At 40.9% G+C, this 17779-nt stretch overlaps 1 protein-coding gene across 1 annotated transcript in view; it reads left to right on the top strand.

Annotated features, from left to right (window-relative positions):
- The window catches only part of LOC120313111 (protocadherin-15-like), a gene marked incomplete at its 3' end in the record, with an annotated part of 204033 nt that overhangs the window by 108651 nt on the left and 77603 nt on the right, over window positions 1–17779 (top strand). The window lies entirely within an intron of this gene.

Genomic DNA, 17779 nt, shown 5'->3' with positions numbered 1-17779 from the left:
TCCTGTGTCTAGGGTGGGACCAGTCTTCATGATCTCCAGCAGCCAAAGAAGGGGCTAGTCTACAATCAAGTCTAAGGTAGCAAGCAGAGTGGTGAAGGACCAAGGTATTATGGCTAATATATTTGACGGACACCAGAGAAATCAGATTTGTACTCATCTGCAGTAGCTCACTTGGTGACTTTCTGCCCAATCTACTTCACAAAGTTGTGAAGAAAAATAGCAGGGTGGGGATGGAGCACTATGTATGTGCCTTGATTTTTTTGAAGAAAGATACTGTAGGATATCTTTGTTCAAGATATGCATGTTTGAAGGCTAGAAAGGGACACATAAAACAATAAAATACCCAGGCCTTTCTTCATATACCTTAAGTTGTTGCTTCTTTAAGAGCCACCTGATGAGTCAATTCTTTGCTGCTGGGTGGGGAGGGAAAGAAAGATTGTTAGAGTGGCTGGAAAACTGTCATGAAACATTGAAAATGAAGATCATGTGACTACAGCAGCAGCCACTAGCACTAAAGCAGCCTCAACTTTTCTGAATTTTATTTCCTCAGGAGTCATCAGTTTTGGATTTTGGGTACATTTGAGATATCTTGTTCAAAAATTGTTGCCCTGTGATGCCTAGTTACATCTAAGTAAAGGTCACAGCAAAATTTGTAGTAGTATATAGTTGTTTTCAATAATTTTAATATTATTTTAGTGTTGTTTTATTACTTCTATTGTTTCAATTCTTGACTGGAAACCATCCAGAATTAGATATAAGATGGGTGGTTATATAAATATTTAAATAAATTAAATAAATATCAAATAATCTGCTTAAAGATTATACACAAATCTCTAGTTCACACAGGCGCAGTTGATAGCACAACAGTTGGAAGAAGGAATTAGAAAAGGTGCTTTGGAATGGCTTCTATTGCCATTAAATCTGTTATCAGTTATAAGTCATGAATATGATGGGATATATTGTGCATATATGTTTGTGCTGTAAGAGACAGATTTTGTCAGTCTTCCTAGGATCTTTCCTATATTTTTGCCAGTAGACTACTTGTCAATATTTATACCTACTGCTATTGAGATCTGTTCTTTAAAAGAATCTTGTTTTAGTCTTAATTTACATTTCCCCAGGAATATTTTTAATTCTCTAGTTTAATATTAGCAAACTGCAACTGTTCATATATTGAAAATACATATATGGTATCAGCAAACAATTTTTGTTTCCAAGTCTATATCAAACTTAGTAGAGGATATTTACTGTAGATCCACATGCCAATCCAACATAGAAAATTTGAGATTATTTATGGAGTGATTAAAATTTACCTCACTCACTGAGTCATTTACTGATGATTTGCTACATGCTTATGCAGTGTGTGTTGTTTCCTCTACCCTCTCTGGGCTTTTTTTTTCCAGTGTTTTTTCTAATTTTGAATGTTTGCTCTCTATTTTCAAGAGATTTGTTCCCAATGACATTTCTCATCTTGTAAGCAATACAAATAATTCAAAATTAAAGGACCAAAATAGGGTCATAAAGCTATTTAGAAAAAGGTGCAGCAGAGTGTTACACTTACCTTCCTCAAGATTGTACAATGATTTTTCTTAAACACGCAGAGCCATGTTTCAATTGCAGTTTCAATTAGCTAAATTTCAAATGTAGTTACCATAAACCAGTTTCTGAACACAGAAACAATGAAGATTGTAATAAAAGACTGCCTATAAAAACTTGGCACTATGAAATACATAAAGTTATCTAATGCCCCATTACATTATACAAAATACATAATATTAAGAGCTATATCTCCAATAATCTCAATGCCAGAGTGTTATTTTCCATAACATTAACTTTGCAATTTTAAAAAAAATATCAGAAGTGCAATTTAAATAAAAGGTAAAATGTCAAGCCACTAAGACTAAGCAAATAATTTCACAGAAGCAGCAATATTCTAGATATATTCTTTAATCTACTGGTTTTATTCACCATATGTCCTTGATTAACTTTATATACTGCAACATCAAAGTAGGCCACTCTGCATATTTATTGAGAATTTAATGGTACCATGTAAAGAAAGGGTTGTCCATATGATCTGGGACTTTTAGTAGCATAGGAGAAATTAAAGCATATTATATATCTACAGGATAGCGTTAAAAAGGGAATCGCTCAATTTGTCTAATCCGATACAACCAATTTTCCAGTTCTGAGTGGTCTTAGTAATAGTAATAGTAGTAAAGTTGGAAGGGACCTTGGAGGTCATCTAGTCCAACCCCCTGCTCGGGCAGGAAACCCTACACCATTTCGGACAAATGGCTGTCCAGTCTCTTCTTAAAAACTTCCAGTGTTGGAGCATTTACTGCTTCTGGAGGCAAGCTGTTCCACTGATTAATTGTTCTCACTGTCAGGAAGTTTCTCCTTAGTTCTAGGTTGCTTCTCTCCTTGATTAGTTTCCACCCGTTGCTTCTTGTCCTGCCTTCAGGTGCTTTGGAAAATAGCTTAATTCCCTCTTCTTTATGGCAGCCCCTGAGATATTGGAATACTGCTATCATGTCCCCCCTTGTCCTTCTCTTCGTTAAACTAGACATACCCAATTCTAGCAACCGTTCCTTATATGTTTTAGCCTCCAGTCCCCTAATCATCTTTGTTGCTCTTCTCTGTACTCTTTCTAGAGTCTCAACATCTTTTTTACATCGTGGTGACCAAAACTGGATGCAGTATTCCAAGTGTGGCCTTACCAAGGCATTGAAGAGTGGTATTATACTTCACGTGATCTTGATTCTATCCCTCTGTTAATGCAGCCTAGCACTGTGTTGGCCTTTTTGGCACCTGCAGCACACTGCTGGCTCATATTTAAGTGATTGTCTACTAGGACTCCGAGGTCCCTCTCACAGTTACTACTATTGAGCATGGTGCCACCTATGCTGTACTTGTGCATTTGGTTTTTCTTGCCTAAATGTAGAACCTTGCTTTTTTCACCATTGAATTTCATTTTGTTAGTTAGTGCCCAGTGTTCAAGTCTGTCCAGATCCTTCTGTATCTGAAGCCTGTCTTCTGGAGTGTTGGCTATTCCTGCCAGCTTGGTGTCGTCTGCAAATTTGATGAGTTCCCCATCTATCCCTTCATCCAAATCGTTGATGAAGATGTTGAAGAGTACTGGGCCCAGAACAGAGCCCTGGGGCACCCCACTACACACTTCCCTCCATATAGATGCAGTTCCATTGAGGACCACTCGCTGAGTACGGCCGGTCAGCCAGCTACGGATCCATCTGGTGGTGGTTCTGTCTACCCCACATTTTTCTATCTTGTCAAGTAGTAGGTTGTGATCTACTTTATCAAATGCCTTACTGAAGTCCAAGTAAATTATGTCCACAGCATTCCTCTGATCCACTAATTTTGTCACTTGGTCAAAGAATGCAATAAGATTTGTCTGGCATGATCTATTTTTGACAAACCCATGTTGGCTTTTAGTAATGACTTTGTTTGCCTCTAGGTGTTCGTTGATTCGTTGTTTGATTATCTTTTCCAGGATCTTCCCAGGTATTGAGGTCAGGCTGATAGGTCTGTAATTTCCTGGATCCATTTTTTTTCCTTTTTTGAGGATGGGAACTACATCAGCTCTTTTCCAGTCCTCTGGTAGTTCCCCTGTGTTCCAGGATCTTTGAAAAATATAGTTCAGTGGCTCCGATATCACATCTGCCAGTTCCTTGAGAACTCTGGGGTGTAATCCGTCTGGTCCTGGCGATTTGAACTCATCTAGGCTGGACAGGTGCTCACTAACAATTTTCTTGCCTATCTTAACTTGTGTTTCTGTTTTGTTTTTTATGGCACTATTTTTGATAGGTTGGTCTGTTTTTTCCCTTTGTGTAAAGACAGATGCAAAAAATGAGTTAAATAGTTCTGCTTTCTCCCTGTTGCTTGTCACCTTCTTGCCACTTCCACCCACTAATGGACCAATCATTTCCTTCACTTTTTTCTTGTTTTTTACATGTTGAAAGAAGCTTTTTTTGTTATTTTTGACTTTGGTCGCAAGCCTTAGTTCATTTTGAGCCTTGGCTTTCTTCACTTCATCTTTGCAGGCTCGGGCTATTTGCTGATATTCTGACTTAGTTATGTTCCCCTCTTTCCACTTTCTATACTTGTCCTTTTTATCTTTCAATTTGTCAGAGAGTTCTTTATGCAGCCATGCTGGTTTCTTTTGAGAGCTGTTATTTTTCCTCTTTGTTGGTATTGTGCTAGACTGTGCTTTTATTATCTCATTTTTCAAAATTTCCCAAGCTTCTTGAGTTGTTTTCCCCTTGAGGATTCTCATCCATGGAATCCTTCCCAAGCCCTCTCTAAGTTTATTGAAATTAGCTCTCTTGAAGTCCAAGACTCTAGTTTGACTGTGTTCTATTGGTTGTGCTTCTATAATGTTGAATTCTAATATTGCATGATCACTTCTTCCCAGGGTTCCTATGGCTTCAACACCGTCTATCATTTCATCTCTGTTAGTGAGAATTAGATCCAAAATGGCTAATCCCCTAGTTCCCTTCTCTACTTTTTGGGAGACAAAGTTGTCTGCTAGGTTTGCCAGGAACCTGTTTGATCTTCCACTTGGTGCGGAGTTTGTCTCCCAGTTGATGTCAGGGTAGTTAAAGTCCCCCATTACTATTGTGATGTGCTTCCTACATACCTTAGTTAGCTGACTAGCAAAAAGTTCATCTATTTCCTCTGTTTGGTTGGGTGGTCTGTAGTATACACCTATGGCAATGTCATTTGCCCCCCCTTTTATATTGACCCAAATGCATTCAAGACAGTTTTTATCATTGTTGTACTCTATTTCTGTGGAGATGTAGTTATTTCTTATATAGAGAGCAACTCCACCTCCTCTTTTATTTGGTCTGTTTCTTTTAAATAATTTAAATCCCTCTAGCTGTGTGTTCCATGTGTGAGTTTCATCCCACCATGTTTCCGTAATGGCAACAATATCGTATCTGCCCTCATTAACCTGAATTTCTAGTTCACCCTGTTTGCTGTTCATACTCTGTGCATTGGTGTATAAACATTTGAGTCCTTTGTGGGTGGCCCTGTGTTTCCTTTCTACATAACCTGTGTGGTGCCTGAGTTCCCCTATTGTCTTACCACCTATTTGGTTAGTGCACTTTATATGGCACTCGCTATTAGAGGCTTCATTTTGATTGGTAGCAAGGTTGGTATTCTTGTCCACACACACATCTATGCTACATGCACTGATAGCCCTATAGTTTTTAAATTGCCGGGGACAGGGTTGTTCCGTATCAATTAACTCCCTGTCCCCGCTGTTTAGTTTAAATTTCCCTCCAGAAAATCTGTGAATTTATAGCCGAGTAACTCAGTCCCTTTTTTTGATGGATGCAAACCATCTCTTTTGTACATCTTTTGATTGGACCAGCTACTGACATCGTGACTAATATATCCAAAGCCTTCCCCTTTACACCACTCCTTTAGCCACATATTGAATTGTGCTATGCGCTGGCCTTTTCCGTTTTGCTCCTTATACACTGGTAAAACCTCTGAGAAAGTAAGCCTACAGCCTATTCTGCTAAGTTCGTTCCCCAAGCTCTGGAAATCATTCTGCACAGAGAGTACATCTTTTTGGGACAGATCATTAGTGCCAAGATATACAATAGCCTCCGCATCACAGTCCTTGATGCCATTCTTCTAAATAGTCAGGGAGAAATTAACATTTTTATTTATCAAATTTGTGTAGCCCCAATGTCACAAAAATAATTTCTAAGTAGCATATAATGATCAATAAAACAACAACTATAGAAACAACCAATATAAAGATATTAAATACATTAAAAGATAAATATTCTAGAAACAAATATGTGTTAAACCTTTTGTGTTTTGGGGGATCAAGTGTGTGAAGTATGCAGCATACATTACTACCTATCTCTAGTTATATGGAGGAATGGGAAGTTGCATACCTTTTTTAGGTCAACCTGTCACTCTGCTTGATGTTTAAATATGTTCCTAGCCTTACACTATCCCAAGGAATTAGGGGGGGGGGGAGAGAGAGACAGAGACAGAGAAACAGAGAGAAAGAGAGAGAGAGTCCTCAATATGTTAATTTTGTCATCAGCCATCAGCAGGAGCAGGTTTAAAAATTAACTTTGAACATTCAATTGCTGTGTTAATTAACACAGATAATCACTGAAACGGCTTCAAGAAGTCAGGTGGCTTTAGATATCTATTAGTAATTTGTCACAGTTATGACCCTCTTCTGTGCAAGACTGAAACAGAACTCAGATTGTGGTAACTTCTTTGCTTTGCCTTGCCAGGCAAAATAAGTGCAGTTTAAATGTCTTGATTTGCAGAATGAAACTTGAAACAGCTTGAGTGTTGTGTCAGAATAATACTTGAAGCATTTTAAATATTCTGCATAAAAGAAGCAATAGGAACTTAGGAGCAACTACCCGTCTCATTTTCTCTCTTTCCCTCTCATCCTTCACTCCAAGGCCACTGTAGCAGTAGAAAACAGTAGTAGATAAGGAGATGCTGAGTGCTATGTATCATCAGGATTGCAGTACACTTGGGGAGATGATAATTTTAAAGTAATGTGCAAGAATTACAGCAGCATGCAATAGCTAAAAACTGTTTCCATGGTCTTTCTTTGCAATCCTGTAATATCTGTGAAAACATAGAATTAATTGCATCTCTTCAATCCAAAGGTTACAGAGTGAAATTCAAAATTAAAATTTATATACTTCTGCCAGCCCTTGAAGCCAGTTTCTGCCCATGGTGCAATAACAGGAAGGGAAGGGAAGGGAGGAAGGAAAGAAGGGAGGAAGGAAGGAAGGAAGGAAGGAAGGAAGGAAGGAAGGAAGGAAGGAAGGAAGGAAGGAAGGAAGGAAGGAAGGAACTTGCTATAACCAGCAGGCAACAAGGCATGCTGCAACACAGTTTGACAGTACTTACAAAACTTTGTGAGACTTCATAGCCTCTTAAGAGAAACTTTTCTTCTCTTGAGCTAAACTGAATGCTAGAATCTATTTTTAAAAATCAGCCTGCTGTTGTATGTGATGACCCCTAAAGATCTTCAGAGTATATCATGCAGATGCCTTTGGTGTCCAAACTATTGTCAATTTGCCACCAGTCCATGCTGCCACAATCTGTTGCTTAACAAGGTGAAGAGAGTGTCATGTCATCATCTCTGGGGGACACAGTGGGCTTTCTACTGAAAAGATGTATATCATGCTGGGGGAAAATGGGCTGGGGGAAAATGTTCCCAGTGAAAACAACTTCTGTGTTTGTGGACATTTTTGTGGTAAAATAGAGTTTTGAAATGAAACTAGATTTTTTTTTCCCCTAAGGAAGAACTGAAAAGACTTTGCTGAAAGCAAAAATACAAATTTGTTCTCAGAAAGATAGTGGACAAAATCCTTCCTGATCCCTGCCTTTGAAACAAATTTAATTCCCAAATATTTCTGGCTTCCAGCATTGTCAGGAAGAGAGATTAATCTTACACAAGTTCATAGTTCTATGATTTTTTTTATATTTCATAACTTATGGATAAAGTTGTGTGCATACCTTATTTATGCACAGTCAACTGTAATTTTTTCTGTACTGTTTGAAAACCTGTGGCTAATTTTTTTTTTAAAAAAATTAAGGAACCAAATATTGCCAGGGTTGATGGACCACCTTATAACCTCTTACATAAAGCATTTGCAAATTCTCCCACGTAGGTAGCATGCCTGTTTCCTTTCCTTTCCTTTTGTTCTGTCTGCAGGAACAATTTAATGTTGCTGCATCCATGGGAATATCAAGAAATTCTGGAGATCCATGGATCCTCTGAAATATTCTTTGTCTTTCTTCACTGAACACTGGAAAAAAAAGATATTCAGGACATAGTTGGCTTTGCATCCTAATGAGATTTTTGCAAGATTGGTGACTTTTCCTAGCATCCATTGCAATTTCACATTCCCTCCAGCACATCCTAGCTAGGTCTTAGTTTATTAAACCACAAGGTAAATGAATTCTGTCCTGCTACATAAAGCTTGCTCATTCCCGTTTACTTCTCTACTCAGATGAATGGTACCTCCCCCCCCAAAAAAGTCAACAGCCAGATCTAAGGTTAAGTTTTATTCTCCCGACTGCCTTGGCTATATCCCATAGGTTTTGAGTATTAGTCTCTTCTTTCTTGTTTGTCTGAAAGAATATCTGCATTTGTTCTTCCATCTTATACTCTTGAATTCTTTTTTATTTAAAATTGCAGGAGGAACTGCAATCGCATACATAGCCAATGAAAATAAAAAGAAAAGGCAGTATCAAAAAAGCTTAGAGGAAGAACACAAAAAACTAGAAACAGAGCTACAAAAAAATGTAGAGATCTAAAACGACAACTAAATCTAAATAAACATAAATTTAACATTATAGAAAAAGAAAAATTGGCACAAAAAATAAAAAGCATTAGACAAAAGTTTTTTGAACAGGCAAATAAACCTGGGAGATGGTTGGCCTACAGACTTAAAAAACAAAAAGATAAAAGATGGATTAGTAAACTATGCAACAAAGTGGGGGAGATGGTATATCAGACTGAGAAAAAACATGTGACCTACGAATTCTATAAAAACCTTTATAAAGATGATGGAAAGATTAGTGAAGGAAGAATACTACAATACCTTATGAATGCCGGACTGCCGAAGGTCTCAGAAGAATTCCAAAATATATAAAATAAGGACATAACACTTCAGAAAGTTATGGAAGCAATTAAAAAACAAAAAAGCAATAAAACACCCGGCCCCAATGGATTACCTTCTAAAATCTATAAAAATCATCAAGAACTTTTGGGATTGAATATATTTAATGAAGTATTAAAAGCAGCAAAGATTCCAAATTCATGGAAAGAAGCAACTATCACGTTAATACCCAAAGAAAATTCATCAAAAACTACAGGCCTATCTCTTTATTAAATATGGATTATACGTTTTTCATGACAATAATGGCAGAAAGATTAAAAAGATATCTAGCTGAATTTATCCATACTGATCAAAACGGTTTCTTGCCCAAAAGACAAATAAGATATAATGTTAGGATTATATTAGATATGCTAGAATACTACGAATGGCATAATGAAAAACAAATGGCACTGATTTTTGTTGATGTGTAGAAAGCATTTGATAATGTTAGATGGGACTTCATGCTGACCCAACTTAAACATATGGAATTTGGGGAAAGATTCATAAATATGTTCAAAACAATTTATTTTAAACAAAAAGCAAAAGTAATTATATATGAAGAATTAATAAAAAACTTCCAAATACAAAAAGGTACAAGACAAGGTTGCCCACTATCAGCATTATTATTCGTACTTTCTTTAGAAATTTGAACAAGAATAATTCGAGAAGACAAACTGATTAAAGGCTTTCTTAGAAACTAAGAAAGAAATATTTAAACTACAGGTATATGCAGATGATTTAGTCTTTATTTTGGAAGAGACCTTAGAGTCTGGCCCAAGACTATTACAGATGCTGGAAAATTATGGAGATGTAGCGGGGTTGAAGATTAACAAAGAAAAAAACTAAAATGCTAGTTAAGAATATGACTAAATCACAAGAAAATGAACTTGCAGAAAAAAATAACATTCAAACATTCAAGCCAAAAAAGTAAGGTATTTGGGGATTCAATTGATGGCAAGATGCATTACACTTAAAAGAGATAACTATGATAAACTAATAGATCAAATTACAAAGGACTTAGATAGATGGAAAACTCTCATGGGGAGAATTGCAACAATTAAAATGAACGTTCTCCCTAAACTTCTGTTTCTATTCCAATGCATAACGGTTAAAGTAGGCAAAGACTTTTTTGAAAATTTAAACAAAATTATATCCAACTTTATTTGGCAAAAGAAAAAAACGAGAATTAAATTCAAGTTATTACAAGATGCAAAGGAAAGAGGAGGATTCAGCCTCCCAAACTGGGAAATGTACTATCAGGCTGCAACACTCACTTGGATAAAGAATGGATACATCTAAGGAATAGGAGATTGTTAGCACTAGAAGGCCATGAGATGCAGACAGGGTGGCATGTGATACTATGGGACGGGAAACAAGGAACATCAGTATTTTCAGAAACACCATATTAGACGGGCACTATTAGATGTGTGGATTAAAATGAAAAAATCTAATAACCAAAAAATCCCCAATTGGATTTCAACACTGGAGATATTTCTGCACCCAAAATTTATGAACCTAGGAAGGATAATTAAATACAAAGACATTCTAGATGAGAACGGAGAGCTGAAAACAAGGGGACGACTATTAGAAAATGGCATAGAGCTGAAATGGTGGGTGTATCTGCAAATACAATCACAATACAGGACAGATAAAAAAGAACCTGGGATAAAATTAGAGCACACAGAATTGGATGAAATCTTACTAGGAACTGAAGATAAAATGATAAAAAAAGATATACCAGTATCTATTAGAACAAGACATGCTAGAAGAACAAGTAAAAGATACAATGCTAACGTGGAGAAAAACTTTGGCTATAGTATTAACTTACACAATTGGCAATTATTATGGGACAGGAACAGGAGACTAACGTTAGATACCACCTATAAAGAAAATCTATATAAGGTGTTTTACAGGTGGCATCATCCTCACACAAGATTAGCAAAAATGGATAAAAATTCTTCATCGATATGTTGAAAATGTAGTGTCAGAATCCAATTATATTTCATCTCTAGTTATCAACTATAGAAAACCCCATTTCTGCTTTCTCTGGATTCTGTCATATGATGAAGGGAAGGGGGTGAACAAAGGGGCTTTATGGCCCTCATTTCCTTCAGTACACTTCAAAGGGACTGGATGTGGATATCACCAAAAGGACTAAACATAACGATGGGGCTATTACCTTTCATGTACTCCTCTCTGAAGTCTCCATCCAGCCTGCAGTAAGGAAAACGGGGTGGGAGTGTAATGCCTGAGACTGTCGCTAGAAGAAGGAGGGGATTGGGTGGGGCTATTGGGGAACCCCTTAAAACCTTGAATGGGAGAGCTTGGACCCCAAGTCCTGTCTAGAACACCTGCAACCATTTTCTCTTAATAAAGGATGCCTGTTGGAAGAATTATTCCAAGAGTTCTGTCTTCTTAAGATGAAAGGGGGGTGGGTCCTTACATTAGACAGGACTTGCAAAATTAATCCACCAGGAAGGGAGACCTTTGCCGGGGGATTTTGCAAAAAATTACCATGTCAGACAATGAAGCAAGAAAGGGGGAAAACTCCCCGGAAAGACAGCCGCTGCCCTGACTGGAACCTTGCTGGATGTAGGGATCGAGAGGTCAGATTCCTCAGGTGAAGAAGTGGTGGAGACACGGGACCACAAGCCTCGCTGGTCAGTGGGTGATGGAAAGAAAAGTGAGTGGAGAAAGAAATCAAGAAAGGTGACCCTGAGACGGGGGGCCAAGCAACCAGAATGGAAGCAGGAGATGGAAAAATCCCTGCACGCAAGTGAAGAGGGAGAAAGATGGGCACCGTACTCCGACTGGATCTTAGAGAAAACTATTGACCTGATGAAGAGAACTCTCATCTCCCTAGGAGAGGAGAATCCTGAGCCCTACGGCCGCCCCAGCTCCTGGAGCTGCAAAAGGAGAGACACCGAAGGGGAAGTGGAACCTGCAGCCCCGGGGACATCTGCTCATCCAGTAATCCCCACCACCTGCCGAACCAAGATGGCGATCTGGACGGAAGACACTACCACCAACAATGGAGGCACCGGTCATTCCAAGACATCCGCCGTTGGAGGTGAAATTCAAAGGGGAGCCAACACGCTTGGGGTTTTTCCTATCCCAAGTCCTCAGCTACATGGAGGAATACAGGCAGGACATCCCCAGCGACAAAGCCTGCATCCGGATCTTGAAATCGGCCCTGGACGGACTGGCTGCAGATTGGGTGGTGAACTTGCATGACTCCAATGCCCCAGAGCTCAATGTCTTCAACCATTTCATGTCCTCTCTGAGAAGGCTTGGCTGATCACAAAGCCCACGAAAGAATAAAAACAATGAGGCAAGGCAAACGCCCGGTGGCTGAATATACGCAAGAATTCCAGGCCATTGCCAGCAAACATGTAAGGACCCACTCCACTTTGCATCTTAAGAAGACAGAACTCTTGGAATAGTTCTTCCAACAGGCATCCTTTATTAAGAGAAAATGGTTGCAGGTGTTCTAGACAGGACTTGGGGTCCAAGCTCTCCCATTCAAGATTTTAAGGGGTTATGCAGTAGCCCCACCCAATCACCCCTTCTTCCAGTGACAGTCTCAGGCATTACACTCCCACCCCTTTTCCTTACGGCCGGCTGGAGGGAGACTTCAGAGAGAACTACATGAAAAGTAATAGCCCCATTATTATGATTAGTCCTTTTGTTGATATCCACATCCAGTCCCTTTGAAGTGTACTGAAGGAAGTGAGGGCCGTAAAGCCCCTTTGTTCACCCCCTTCCCCTTCCTCATATGACAGAATCCAGAGAGGGCAGAAATGGGGTTTTCTATAGTTGATAACTAGAGATGAAATATAATTGGATTCTGACATCCTGTCCCCTTAAAAATAAGACAGATCCACCTGAAAGAAAACAAAACAGGTATAAAAGTTAGTCAGGCTTGTTAGGATACTCTGTGTGAAACTTCTTTAATAGCTTCGGGGCTCTGACATGACATTTATGGACCCACTCGTTTTGTGAAGCAGGGAGGTGTTTCCAGGCAACTAGGTACTGAGTCGCTCCATGATATTGCCTAGAGTCAAGGATTTCCTTTATTTCAAAACGTTGTTTGCCCTCCACCATGATTGGAGGTGGTGGTGGTGGGTATTTTGGCCGTAAAGGTGACTGACGCTCTCTTTTCAGCAAGCTGCAATGAAAAATTGGGTGTATTGGCCTGAGATTTTTGGGTAATTCTAATTCTACTGTTACTGGGTATATGAATCTTTTAATTGGAAAAGGCCCTATATATTTTGGTCCAAAATTTTTACAGCGTTGTAGGGACTTTAGGTATTTTGTAGATAGGTACACCATTTCACCTATAATGAATGGTGTAGGCTCAACCCTTTTTTTAATCGGCTTGTGCTTGGTATGCCTGCCTAGCTTCATCTAGTGCTTTTCTAACTATTGGCCAGGTGTTTTGTAGTTTTTCCATCCATTCGTTCAGTGATGGGATTGTTGGTTCGTTTGGGGTTAACTCTGGCATGGGGTTGAAACTTTGACCGATGGCTATTTGAAAAGGAGTGTAACCTGTGCTGGAGTGGACTGCATTATTGTAGGCAACTTCTGCAAAAGGGTGTAAGTCTGCCCACTCAGTCTGCTGGAAACTAAGAAAACATCTTAAATACTGCTTAAGTACGGAGTTCATTTTTTCAACCCGCCCATTTCCTTGTGGGTGGTGGCTAGATGTCAGTCCCTGACTGATTCCTAAGAGGGATAAAAATTCCTTCCAAAATGCAGACGTAAATTGCAGCCCCCTGTCAGAGATGATGCGTTGGGGTGCCCCATGCAATCTGTAAATGTGCTGGATGAAAGGTTTTGCTAAGTCTTTTGCAGTGGGAATCTTTTGGCAAGGGATAAAGTGCACCTGTTTGGAAAACAAGTCCGTGACTGTCCAGACAACAGTATTCCCATTGCTTTCTGGCAATTCCACTATAAAATCCATGGCTATTTCTCTCCAGGGGGCTGAGGGACTTGCCACTGTTTGTAATAGTCCTGGCGATTTCCCTTGCAACCTCTTTGCAGTGGCACATTTTGAACAACTGGTTACATAACTTTCTATGTCCTTTTTCAAGAATGGCCACCAAAATTGTCGTTTAATTAAGTGTAAAGTTTTTACAAATCCAAAATGCCCTGCTGATTTTGTGTCATGGCAAAGCTGCATGAAAGTGACTCTTTGGATTGTTGGTATATATAACTTTTCCCCTACCCAAGGCAACCCATCTCTCATTGTGCACACATTTTTGTTTTTCTGGAACCATTCATCTGTTTCCAAACTTTTTCTGAATTCAATTCCAGTTTGACTGTCCAGTTGTGGTTTTAATTTGGCTTGGGTTCTTGTGGTTACTGGTGCTGCAAGTTGTGACTCTGCCATTATTGGTTTAGAGTCTGTGGTTCGTGAGCTGTTATATTGAGGCATGCGAGATAATGCATCTGCCAGGAAGTTCTTTCTCCCTGGTAAATGTTTGAGCTTAAATTGGAACTGGTGAAAATGCTGGGACCAGCGGGCTTGTTTGGGATTGAGTTTCCTGGGCATTTTCAGGGCTTCCAAATTTTTGTGATCAGTCCACACCTGGAAGGGGATTTTGTTGCCTTCCAGGAACTGTCGCCACGTGAGTAATGCCCAACATATCGCATAAGCCTCCTTCTCCCATACGGGCCAACGCTGTTCTGTTTCCATGAGTTTCTTGGATGTATATGCACAGGGTTGCAATACTCCATCATCATTTTCTTGTAATAGCACAGCCCCCACTGCCACATCACTTGCATCTGCCTGTATTACGAAGGGCTTGTCCATGTCTGGGTGTCTTAGTACTGGTTCGGCAGAAAAAAGTCTCTTTAGTCTCTCAAACGCTGCTTGGCACTTCATTGTCCATGTTAGTGGCTGGCTAGGTTTTACTGAGAATGCTCTCTTCATTTTTAGTAAGTTAGTGAGGAGCAAGGCTATCCGGGCAAATGAGGGGATGAATTGGCGGTAAAAGTTTGCAAAGCCCAGGAAACTTTGTAGTTGCTTTCTTGTGCGGGGTGGTGCCCAATCTAATACTGCTCTGACCTTCTCTGGGTCCATTTCAATGCCCTGGGGGGATATGCGATAACCTAGGTAGTCTATCCTTTCCTGGTGGAATTCACATTTTGAGAGTTTGGCATATAGGTGGGCGGCTTGCAGCTTCTTTAAAACCGCTCTGAGAAGGTTGACATGTTCCTCTTTTGTTTCGGTGAAGATAAGAATGTCGTCCAAGTAAACAAGGACCCCCTTAAACAGGTGCTCCCTTAGAATGTCATTGATTAATTGCATAAAGACTGCAGGGCCCCCTTGTAATCCAAATGGCAAGACTTTGAATTGATAGCACCCCATGGGGCAGTTAAATGCAGTCTTCCATTCGTCCCCTTCCTTAATTCTCACGCGATAGTAAGCTTCCCTTAGGTCTAGTTTAGAAAAAAAATTCTTTTTCAATAGGTGTGACAGCATGTCTTTCATGAGGGGCAGAGGGTATAGGTTGCTTTCACTGATTGTATTCAGGGCCCTATAATCCACACATAAACGTAAAGAGCCATCCTTCTTCTCTCTAAAAAGGACTGGGGCAGCCACTTTAGGCTTGGCTGGCTCAATGAAACCTCTCTCTAGGTTTTTTTTTTTATGAATCTTTCCATTTCCTCCTTCTCCTTTGGGCTCATGGAGTATAATCTGGGCTTCGGGAGTTTTGCCCCAGGCTTGAATTCAATGGTACAGTCTGTGGGTCGGTGGGGGGGGGGTAGCTCATTCGCCCTCTCCTCACTGAAAACTTCAGCAAGGTCTTTGTATTCCTCTGATATTTCTGTTAGTCTCTTTTCCTCTCCTTTTCCCTCTCTTTTCTATTCTTGATTCTGGTAGCCTCCCTTGGGGTTTTAAGTCCATAGGGTCCCCCTTCGGGAATTTGATTTCTGTCATCCTCCAATTTACCCAGGGGTTCCATTTTTTTAACCATTCCATCCCTAGGATCATTGGTCATTCCATGCCTGGGGTCACCACAAACGTTATGTCCTCCTCATGTTTACCCAGGGAGAGGTGAATTGGTAAAGTGGCTAGGTAGCTGGCACCTCCCCTGCTATGGATCCATCTAACTGGCCAAATGAGATTGGTTGTTCCAGTCTCCTCGATGGGATGCCCAGATTCCCCACTAGTGCTGGGCAGCGGGTGCAGCCAGAGTCTATTAAGGCTTTCACCTTCACAGCTTCGGGCATGGGGGGAATTAATATAATCACTGTCTTGAGGATGAGTGTGATGTGTCCACTTACCAGGGGTTCGCCCTCCGAGCCTCGTCCACCGGCCCTGCATGTAGGCTGGAGTTCTTCCCCCTTGGTGAGCAGAAGTGGGGAGTTCCGCAATTTCCATCATTCTTATGGCAGTTTCTTTTGGCTTAGCTGAAGACTTTCTGATTTGCTGATTGGGGATCTGTCTGCTGGGGGGCTTTGGAGCAGCATTCTACAGCTCGATGCCCTTCTCTTCCACACTTGAAACACCCCATTTGCTTCTTGGCTGTAGCTGGTGGTTTCACCAGTTCGTGTGTCAACTCAGGCGGGGAGCGGCTCCATTGTTTTCCTCGGTGGTGTCTTTTCAATATGTCGATCTCTGCTTCCTCTGCCAAGATGTACCATTCCTCAAGTTGGTGTGGGTGCCCTCGGGGCAGGCAAGTGTCATAATTTAGTCCGTCTTTGAAATGGCTAAGGAGGATGTCTTCTGGCCAGTTCAGTTTGCTGGCAATGGCCCGGAATTCTTGTGTATATTCAGCCACCGGGCATTTGCCTTGCCTCATCGTTTTTATCCTTTCACGGGCTTTGTGATCAGCCAGGGGGTCTTCAAATCATCTTCTCAGAGACAACACGAAACGGTTGAAGTTGCTGAGTTCTGGTACATTGGAGTCATGCATGTTCACCACCCAATCTGCAGCCGGTCCATTCAGGGCAGATTGCATGATCTGGATGTGGGTTTTGTCACTGGGGATGTCCTGCCCGTATTCCTTCATGTAGCTGAGGACTTGGGTTAAGAAAAACCCCAAGCGTGTTGGCTCCCCTTTGAATTTCACCTCCAATGGCGGATGTCTTGGAATGGATCGGTGCCTCCGTTGTTGGTGGTAGTGTCTTCCGTCCAGATCGCCATCTGTGGTTCGGTAGGGGGTGGGGACTACTGGATCAGCATATGTCCCCGGGGTTGCAGGTTCCACTTCCTCCTCGGTGTCTCTCCCTTTGCGGCTCCAGGAGCTGGGGCGGCCGTGGGGCTCAGGATTCTCCTCTCCTAGGGAGCTGAGAGTTCTCTTCATCAGGTCAATAGCTTTCTCTAGGATCCAGTCGGAGTACGGTGCCCAGCTTTCTCCCTCTTCACTTGCGTGCTGGGATTTCTCCATCTCCTGCTTCCTTTCTGGTTGCTTGGTCCCCCGTCTCAGGGTCACCTTTCTTGATTCCTTTCTCCACTCACTTTTCTTTCCAACGCCCATTGACCAGTGAGGCTTGTGTTCCCATGTCTGCACCACTTCTTCTCCTGAGGAATCTGACCTCTTGGATCCCAACATCTGGCAAGCTTCCAATTGGGGCAGCTGCTCTCTTTCCAGGGAGTTTTCCCCCTTTCTTGCTCCATTGACTGACATGGTAATTTTTTGCAAAATCCCCCGGCAAGGGTCTCCCTTCCAGGTGGATTAATTTTGCAAGTCCTGTCTAATGTAAGGACCCACCCCACTTTGTATCTTAAGAAGACAGAACTCTTGGAATAATTCTTCCAACAGGAATCCTTTATTAAGAGAATATGGTTGCAGGCATTCTAGACAGGACTTGGGGTCCAAGCTCTCCAATTCAAGGTTTTAAGGGGTTCCCCAGTAGCCCCACCCAATCAACCCCCTCTTTCAGCGACAGTCTCAGGCATTACACTTCCACCCCCTTTTCATTACTGCTGGCTGGATGGAGACTTCAGAGAAAACTACATGAAAGGTAATAGCCCCATTGTTATGATTAGTCCTTTTGGTGATATCCACATCCACTCCCTTTGAAGTGTACTGAAGGAAGTGAGGGCCATAAAGCCCCTTTGTTCACCCCCTTCCCTTCCTCGTATG

The sequence above is a fragment of the Crotalus tigris genome, unplaced genomic scaffold (assembly GCF_016545835.1).
Source record: "Crotalus tigris isolate CLP2741 ecotype Arizona unplaced genomic scaffold, ASM1654583v1 scf7180000018574.274189, whole genome shotgun sequence".
NCBI classification, from domain to species: Eukaryota; Metazoa; Chordata; class Lepidosauria; order Squamata; family Viperidae; genus Crotalus; species Crotalus tigris.
The sequence above is the reverse complement of the archived record's forward strand: the minus strand, read 5'-3'. Positions and strand labels throughout refer to the sequence as shown.